Genomic DNA, 9,987 nt, shown 5'->3' on the forward strand with positions numbered 1-9,987 from the left:
CAGTCAAGAACATTTCTTCCCTTCCTACTTTCTTCAGAGCATCTTGGATGATGTAGAGAAGCTCAACTGTCCCAGCCAGTGGGATCTTCAGCAGAGACCCTAGAAGGGGGAATGGCGAATGAAAGGGACAAGAGACACAAAGAACTGACAGCAAGACAGTATTCTGATCAAGCTGCAAAATTTTATTTTTCTCAGGTGGGTTTTATAGTATGCAGACCAGGAAACTTTCTTTGGGAAAAGATCAGGGGACTGCTGAGTTGCCAAGCAACCCAACCAAGCAACCCAACCACAAAACATTGTTACTAATGGTCGGTGTAGCAGAAAGATAAAGAAATGTTAAGTTATTTTCTAATAACTCAGGACTTGTCCAGGCATGTCAAAAGTTTCTGGTTAGTGGCTCAATTACTGGACAACAGAAACTTAACTCAGGAAGGCAATATGGCATGGCTCTTACAATTGTCCTTGTCACTCAACTTTGCCAAGGGCCTTTTCATCATCTCTTACAATGCTCAAGTGAGTTCTCTCCTTAAGACTATGTGCTGTGCCGGGCAGTGGTGGCACACGCCTTTAATCCCAGCACTCGGGAGGCAGAGCCAGGTGGATCTCTGTGAGTTCAAGGCCAGCCTGGGCTACCAAGTGAGTTCCAGGAAAGGCGCAAAGCTACACAGAAAAACCCTGTTTCGAAAAAACAAAACAAAACAAAACAAACAAACAAACAAAAAAGACTATGTGCTGTATTACATTTATTGATTTTTTTTTCGAGACAGGGTTTCTCTGTGTAGCTTTGCACCTTTCCTGGATCTCACTCTGTAGACCAGGCTGGCCTCGAATTCACAAAGATCTGTCTGCCTCTGCCTCCCGAGTGCTGGGATTAAAGGCATGCACCATCACCACCCGGATTTTCTTTCTTTCTTTTTTTTTTTTTTTTTTTTTTTGAGACAGGGTCTCACTGTGTAACTGACTGATCTGGAACTTACAACATAGACCAGACAGGCCCCAACTCATAGAGATCCACCTGCTTCTGCTTCTTGAGTTCTGGGATTAAAAGTGCTCTGTGAGGAAGCTGATGCAGTGATTAGGAGACAAAGCCATACTGTTGGCCTCCTAAAGGTTCATATCCAGTAGGACAGGGATGTTGATCCAGTGTAAGCCCAGTAGATATAAAACTACAGCTAAGGGCTAGGAAGATTGCTCCGTGGGTGACATGCATGCTACGCAAGCCTGAAGTTCTTGAGTTTGGATCCCCACACCAGTGCGAAATCAGGGTTCAGTGGCATGTGTCTGTAACCTCAGTCCCGAGGGCAGGTGAGGGCAACAGCAGATTCCACAGGCGCACTGGCTAGCAAGTCTAGCTGAAACAGTGAGCTCCAGATTCAGTGAGAGAGATGACTCAAAAATAAGATGGAGGCCGGGCGGTGGTGGCACACGCCTTTAATCCCAGCACTCGGGAGGCAGAGCCAGGCGGATCTCTGTGAGTTCGAGGCCAGCCTGGGCTACCAAGTGAGTTCTAGGAAAGGCGCAAAGCTACACAGAGAAACCCTGTCTCGAAAAACCAAAAAAAAAAAAAAAAAAAAAATAAGATGGAGAACAATAGAGGAAGACTCTGGTCATGGATCTTTGGTCTCTATATGGACACAAATGAGGCATGCATGCATACAAACACATGCACGCATGCATTCACTGCACACCAAACAAACAACATACAGCCGTAGTGTGCATAGACCTTGTACTCTGAGCTAGTCTGAGAGTCAGGGAAAGGAACTCCAAAAAAGTGGCCATTTACCTGAGAAAGGTACTATTCTGTTATGTCTGGTGGCACAGGCCAGTCTGGGCAACAGTGAGAACTTGCTTAACAGTAAAGACAGATGCAGTTCAGTGATGGAGTGCCTCCCATGAAGCTCCAAGTTCAGCCTCAGCACCACAATAAAGAGGGAGGGAGGGAGGAATGGAGAGAGAAAGTCCCTAGTTCTGCTGCTGTCAGAAAGGGCCAATACTCTGGGACCAAGTGATGGAGAAGGAAGCTTGTCTCAAGGCTCTCAGGGTGGAGGGCAAGCAGGTCACACCAGTGTCTCTCTTGCATCACCAAGAGTATAGTGCATCTTAAGAACTGTTATTGTTATTTTTATTATTTTAAATTATGCACATGGGTGTGAGTCTATGTGTGGGTTTTTGCACAAGAGTGTAAGTGCCCATGGAGGCCAGAGGTGTTGGATACCCTGGAGCTGGAGTTATAGGCAGTCGTGAGCCTTCTGATGTGGGTGCTGGGAATCAAACTTGGGTCCTCTGCAAGAACAACGCATGCTCTCAATTACTGAGCTGTCTCTCCAGCGGGCCATAGCATCTTTTGTTATCTCAACCTCAGGCAAGCACCAGGGTGGTTTATTGGTCTTGAAAAATAACCAGTTCTGGTATATGTGCTGTGAGCCTTTGATATCTGTCTAGAGGTGACTGAGTCATCTTGAACCTGTGAGTCTTTGTGATTGTTCTAGGCTTGGTGTTTGAAGGTGTGTGGTCTGGTTTGCATCATGGCAGCTACCCTTTTCATGGTGATCTTTTTTAATTTTTTTTTTTTTAATAACCTGGGAAGGAGCAGCACTCAGGGAAGGGTCAGTGCATTTCAACTAATTCTACAGCTAGTTGTCAAGACATGGGGCAAGATGCCTATGGAAACAAGGTTCTGCCTGTAAACTGAAAAGAAGAATGTCAAGAGAAAATACCAGGATGTGGCTTATGCAGCTTAAGGGATAATGGGGGGGGGGTTGCAAACCCCGTGCACACGTGGGGAGGAGTGGGTTTTCTCCGTGCATTGAGAGGGAATCTGTATTCTGTAACACAGAAAGGAGCAGCGTGCTGTGATATGAGGCCAGTGATAGATGGGTGTGGCCCACAGTGGCCATGTCTGGGAATGGAAGAGGTGGCTGGTGAGTCCCTGAAGTGTCTGAAGATAGGACAGTGTGGAGGCGGCACACGGGCTCCCAACAAGCTGTAGGCTATCTTGAAGTAGCTAGTAAGAACGATCCATTCCAGAGACAGCTGCTCATTCTAACTGATTGATTTCCCCTTTTTCCCAAGGGATTATTTGAAGTGGTCAGCTAAAGGAATCCAGGCCATCAACACCTTTGATGAAAAGAACTGCTAAGGTCCCACCATGAGGCCAGCTACACCACTGACAGCATTCTGAAAGACTGAAGTTTGCTTCTAGACCCGCACACCCCCGTGGGGCGGGGGCTGGGGGTGGGGGTGGGGAATGGTTGGGAAGCTGCCTGGAGGCCTCCTGCATGGACATCCAAACACAACATTCCAACAAGCTGAAACCCTGTGTTTAGGCCTGTTTCCACAGAAGGCTCAACGTTATTGCCCTTGAAAATCTGCCTTTGCAAAAAGGCAGGGCGGCCCCGCCCCAAACCCAGGGCAGGTGCACTGCAGACTGAGGATGGGTTCTGCGGTTAGGGGGCTTGCACGATCACTCCAAGGTGACATTTTAAATCTAGCCACTTCAGTAATTCACTTATTTCCAATATTTGTCGTCAGCTCTGTTAACTGAGACCTGCAGATGTCAAACTTGTGATTATACTAATAAATCGTGAAAGGCGAACAGAGGGCAAACTCTGGTCCTAAGGCACCCTAAGGCGTCAGGGACTAGGGGAGAAGATGCTCTGTGCGTTCTGAAAGCCTCACCCTCATCTGCAACAGTCACAGGGCCAGGAAGCCTCCAGCACCTGAGGAATTATCCGTGGCGTCTTGGAGTAAGCAGTTCCGACCACTAGGGGGCAGAGCGGTGGCTTGCTCGGAAGCTCAAGCACACAGGGGCTCTTAGAAAAATGGACCTGGAGGACGGTTTTTAGGATCTGGGGCTGCGCTTCATTTCTCAAATGCGGATGCACAGACTGGGGGCAAGGAGGAGACCCTCAAAACACAGCCTGGGCTGCGGTCTCAGTCCCATCTCAGGAGAACTGCTGTTTTGTTTTGTTTTTTTGCTGCGGATTGGGAACTAAATGAGTTTATACGTAGGGTCGGTCATATGTGACCTTGACAAAAACCTACAAGTGTTAGCACATGATATGGGTCTGGGGTCATTCAGAGATTCACCAGTCTGACCATTAACAAATTGTAACAAAGAAGAGGCTTTTATTTCAGATACTGGCGTCAGGTCTACACCCGAGACTCCGGATTCCCATCTCAATCAGGGGTTTATGAAGGCAAAGACTACAGAGATACAGTTTGTTCTGGAGCAAGCAGAAGGTCCTCTGGGGCAACCCCAGCTTGTTTACAGAGCAGAAACAGGTGTTGAAAAACATTAACCCTTAACAGCCCTTGACATTTGGAGGTCTACTTTTGCTTTATAGTTTTCTTAAGCACAGAAAATTTAAACCTTTAAAGTTAGCTATCAACAAGACTTTAGCTATCACATTCCCAACTTGAGCTATACCCCGAGTCAAACCCTTGACTCTGTGGTGGGTACCTGTTCATATTGGGACTTAAATTTATACTTCTGGTTAAGGCATTACTGATGCAGGAGCCAGAACCAGCAGGAACAGGAGAGCTAAGGGTCCTGCAATGGCTGAGAGCAGAGTTACTAGCCAGGAAGAACCTGAGAGAGAACATGGGAGCCGTTCATTTCCTCCTTGCAGGGTCTTTTCTCTCTGAGGTGGTTTTGAAATTCAGCCAAATTATCCTTGATAATCCCGAGTGGTTGCCTAGAAGCAGCAAACTTCTGTGAGGCATCCAGTAACCTCCTTGTGTCTAAGGCAGATCAAGTGCCCTCCCATGTTGTAAGACTCCCTCGGCCAATGAGTCCACTTGGTTTTCTGATTTTGCAATGGACTCTTCTAAAGCATATAAATCCTGGGTATTTGATGTTCTGAGTTTTGGTAGTTGACATCAGCCATTGCTGTGCCTGTGACCCAGAGAGTATCTCCAGCTGTTCCCAATCCTAAGCTTACTGTGAGGAGAACAAGGAGAGGAACTGCACGTTTTTCCCTGAACACGGAGGCTGGGAGGTCCTGTGTCTGTGCATACACTGTTTCCTCCCTACCAGATCATCATAAACGTACATCCAGGGGAACAGGGATACCAAGACACAGGATTTCGGGGATTAGTGCACCTGCCAAATGGACAAGCCAGGGTGCAAACTGTCCGCACTTGTAAACCAAGCAGTTTCAACCAGGAGGTGAAGGAAGGAAGGAATGTCCAGCTAAGGAAGCAGGGAGGGGGGGGGCGCGCGGAGGAGCTGGGAGACATTTATGGCAAGTTTGCATTTGCTCTTAAAGTGGGATCTAGACAGATATCCCATGAAAGAGGAGGGAACGCAGTCAGACAAAGCAACATTAGACATTATTAGTCTGCAACCTGCGTCAGCCTTATTTTTAGTGGATCTTCTCCGGCCTCGGTGATGGTCCATTTTTCTGCAGCCAGGTTGTCATCCCCTGTGACAAGCTTGACCTGGGAGTGATGTACCCAGGTGTGGACTCTGTCTACCTTGACAGCAGAGGGGATGGTCAGGATGACAAGGTGTGGTCCCTTCCAGCAGGGTCCCAGTTCCTTTTTTTTTTTTTTTGTTTTTTTTGTTTTTTGAGGCAGGGTTTCTCTGTGTAGCTTTGAGCCTTTCCTGGAACTCCCTCTGTAGCCCAGGCTGGCCTCAAACTCACAGAGATCCGCCTGCCTCTGCCTCCCGAGTGCTGGGATTAAAGGCGTGTGCCACCACCGCCCAGCAGGTCCCAGTTCCTTTGGACTTAACATTCCAGCCTTTTGTTATGGATAAGGGGTGATGACTGTTGTGGAATATTATTTTAACTAGGCAAAGATGTGTCACATTTGTTTATGCTGCAGAATATTTCTTTATGCGAAGGTGTGTTACATTTTTTTGTGCTGCATTTGTTTAATTATGTTTCACCTTGCCTACCTGTAGTGGGTATCTGTTCCAGTTTTGACCTGGAAGTACTAACCCCCATTGAGGCTTCCAGTAACTGTCACGCCTACCTATGGATGGCCTGCCCCTGAGGCGGGGCCGAGATGAGAGCCCTTAAGACCTGAGATCTGGATGTGCTGGCTCTCTTGGCTCCTGGTGATCCTGGATGATGGATGTAGACCGAGCAGAGCTCTCCAGAGAACACTGCTGGACTACACTCCACCTCTCCCGGACCCTGTAACCCTTTACTTGTTGTAAGTTACCCCAAAATAAACCTCCCTTTTAACTATGTGGAGTTGCCTTAATAAATCCTCCAATACCTCCCTAGGCACCTGATTGGTCTAAGAAAAAGCAGAATGGCCAATAGATAGGCAGGAGAGGGATTGGTGGGGCTGGTGGGCAGAGAGAATAAACAGGAGGAGGAACCAAGTAAGAGGAGGAGAGAAGAGGAAGAAAGAAAGGGAGATGCTTGGGGTCAGAAGCTGGGCAGCCACTAGCCAGCCAGATACTGGAGGAAGCAGGAAAGTAAGGTGTACAGAAAGAAAGAAAGGTAAAAAGCCTGAGGCAAAGTGAAGATGAGAAGCAGGTTAAGTTGTAAGAGTTAGCAAGAAACGAGCCTAAGCTAAGCCAAGCATTCATACCTTATAATAAGTCTCTGTGTCATGATTTGGAAGCTGGTGCCCCCACCCCAAAGGAAGCCTGATACAATATACGCTCTTCTGAACTGCTTTTCAGCTGAGATTAGGATGTCATCGTCAGGGATCATGAAGGCTGGATGCTAGTCAAAGGCCAAGGGTTGCTGACTCAGGATCCAGCTGAAGAGACAGGGAGCAGTCACATTGGCTGGACTACTTTACATCAGCTTTCAGCAGATCCAGGGCTTGTGGCAGTTTGGAGCAGTTTGTAATCCACAGCTGATTCATAGATGGTCTCTGTCAGCTGAGTGGAAACCTGCTGGGACAGATACAGACTAGGAACAGAAGTTAAAGTTTAGGAACCTAAAGAAAGTCTTTTTGTTTTTTTTTTGTTTTTTTTTTTGTTTTTTTTTTGTTTTTGTTTTTGTTTTTCGAGACAGGGTTTCTCTGTGTAGCTTTGCGCCTTTTCCTGGAACTCGCTTGGTAGCCCAGGCTGGCCTCGAACTCACAGAGATCCACCTGGCTCTGCCTCCCGAGTGCTGGGATTAAAGGCGTGCGCCACCACCGCCCGGCCTAAAGGAAAGTCTTATGTTGGGAACTTCCCCCTCAGGAATAAGCACTAAGTGGGGGAAGCTCAGGCTATTGATTGACAGGAGTACTTATCTGGATTTCATTTGACCTGAGACAGATGACTCCAAGTCATGACTCACTAAAGCTTATATAAATTTAAAGTTTACAAAAAGAGAGAAAAGTTTTAGATATACTAGCATGACAACTGTTTGTAAGCTGTACAGAAATCCATATCATAGAAAAAAAAAAAAACAACCCAGTAGACTCATTGCTTTGAATCATAGTAAAAGCTTTGGGACCCAAAAAATGATTTTGAGTTAAAAGCATTAACACATTCCCCCCCTCTCTCTTTCTCTCTCTCTCCCTCTCTCTCTCTCTCTCTCTCTCTCTCTCTCTCTCTCTATATATATATATATATATATATATATATATATATATATATATATATATATATATATATATCTCCATTGGACAGAGATGTTTTTAGGCTGATGAGAAGCACCTTTTTAGTCTATACTCAGAAAACAACCAAAGGAAATTTGAAAATTTGAGCTTGTGATGATAATAGTAGTCTGTGCTTTACTAGAGCAAGATTAATAGCTCATCAGAACTCCACTGATTAATATGTTAAAACTGTGAACCTTTGAAGCCTTTAAGTTTTGTTATTATTATTACTTAATTATTTTTTCAGACCCTTACAACTTACATAAACCTCAAACTCTTTCCCATTCATTTACCATGAGACACAAGGGGTTGATTACTGAGAGCAGTCACTGTAAAGCAAGTCTTTTAAAAAGAGGAATAGAAAAGGTTACATGGAAACCTGTTTTGTGAGTTTGCCTTTCTTCCCAGGAGACCTAATAGCTCTAGAAAAAGCAAGGCCTGATTTTCATATATACAATGTATTGACCAGGCAGCTGCTGCTAAACTAATAAAACTTCAGTTAGCCATCAACACCTCAGAGACCTGAGAAGGATAAATTAGAGCAAGAAAGGTAAAATATAAACCAAGTGGCTCTTCCTCGGCCATCTTGGTTATCTCCATGACAGCGGAGTGGCTTCAGTCTCTAGTGGTCACGCAGGACAGCATCAACTCTCTGACGGCTACACAGGGCAGTATCAGCTTTCTGCTGCCAGACCCAAAAGATCCCAGAGACTTTCCTGTGGGTGAGGAACTTGAGAGACTGGCCTACCTTGGGTTGGCAAAGAGGGACAGTCAATTCTCCAGTGTCCTGCTTGTCCACAGTCTCAGCAGGGTCCTGGAGGTGGGTGAGACATGGGGCTGCTCCAGCTATTGCCTGGTGCTACCACAATCCAGGTGGAGTAATCTTTGGAGGAGATCTTTGGGCTGCCTCTGGAAGCTGCCATTTTTTGTCTAACACAGGACACCTTTTCATTAAACAATTTAAATGCCTTATTCAGCAGATCTCTGAAGTGTTTGAAGGCTATCTATCTTAGCATGACCACAAGCATAGTTGTGAGCATGTAGAAAAATTTGATCATTTATAAGGTGACTGTTAACCTGCATATCCTAATTAAAGCCTTAAAATTACAATTCTTTTTTTTTTTTTTTTTTTTTGTTTTTTTGAGACAGGGTTTCTCTGTGTAGTTTTGCGCCTTTCCTGGAACTCACTCTGTAGTCCAGGCTGGCCTCGAACTCACAGAGATCCGCCTGCCTCTGCCTCCCGAGTGCTGGGATTAAAGGCGTGCGCCACCAACGCCCGGCAAAATTACAATTCTTTAATTGAAGCACTTTTAGTACCAAAATAAAACTTCAAATCACAAGTTCAGCTCATAGAATGACTGTGAGTCTTAATATTTGCTCCTTTTATAGTGCATCATTATAGAATATCACAGTTTCTTGTATGACTCAGTTTATCCAAATAGCTAAAGCTTAACAAAGTTAGCAAAGACAAAGTGGCCAGATACGCGTTTTCAAGTCACTTCGTTAGCCTGAATAGACCTTAGGTAAGGAGAGCTATTCCATATGCTCTTGCCAAATTGCTTAGGCCATTGTCTCACCACACCATAAGATCGCAGGTTTTGGTGTTTATAACTGTGGCCCCAATTCCTTAGTTTCTCATTTTCTTCCTTATATTTTTATTTTTTCTTTTATCGCCTTTCACTTTAGTTCACTCTGTGTCTTGAGCCTCTGTAGTTCTTTATCTAAAATAATACAGCTCGCTGCTGTCTTTAGTATGTCCAAAACTCCGGGTGGATCTCGTCTCATGACATCAAACCTCTTCTGTTTTTTTTTTGTTTTTTGTTTTTTGTTTTTTTGTTTTTCAAGACAGGGTTTCTCTGTGTAGCTTTGAGCCTTTGCTGAAACTCCCTCTGTAGCCCAGGCTGGCCTCGAACTCACAGAGATCCACCTGCCTCTGCCTCCCGAGTGCTGGGATTAAAGGCATGTGCCACTATCACCTGGCTCTGGTTTTTTTTTTTTTTAAAGGCAGATTTTTATTGAGAAAATCCAACTAGGGATACCAGATAGTGACTATCAGGTTGGCATCAGGACCCGGCCAGAGGCAAGTAGCGCTGACCCAGGAGGCCTGGGCTGATGTTTTTGAGACAGCTTCCTTTCGGAGGCTTTCCCCCTTGGTTCTGCTTCTGGCAGAGTTTTCTGTCTTGGCACTTTTAAATGGATTTCTCAGGCCTGGTCCTGGGGTCCTGAGCTGGTGTATTCTGTTATCTTAGGTTTATATCCGGCCATAGCCCCCTGTGTAAAGTAAAAACTAGAATTGGAACATTACTAGGAGAATCTTTGCATCTGTCAAACCACTGGCACTTGCAGACTCAATGAATTCTGAGAACACCTAAGGACAAACATTTTCATTTAACCCATGACATTATTCTGAGATAAAGATGATATCCAGAA

The sequence above is a fragment of the Peromyscus eremicus genome, chromosome 1 (assembly GCF_949786415.1).
Source record: "Peromyscus eremicus chromosome 1, PerEre_H2_v1, whole genome shotgun sequence".
NCBI classification, from domain to species: domain Eukaryota; kingdom Metazoa; phylum Chordata; class Mammalia; order Rodentia; family Cricetidae; genus Peromyscus; species Peromyscus eremicus.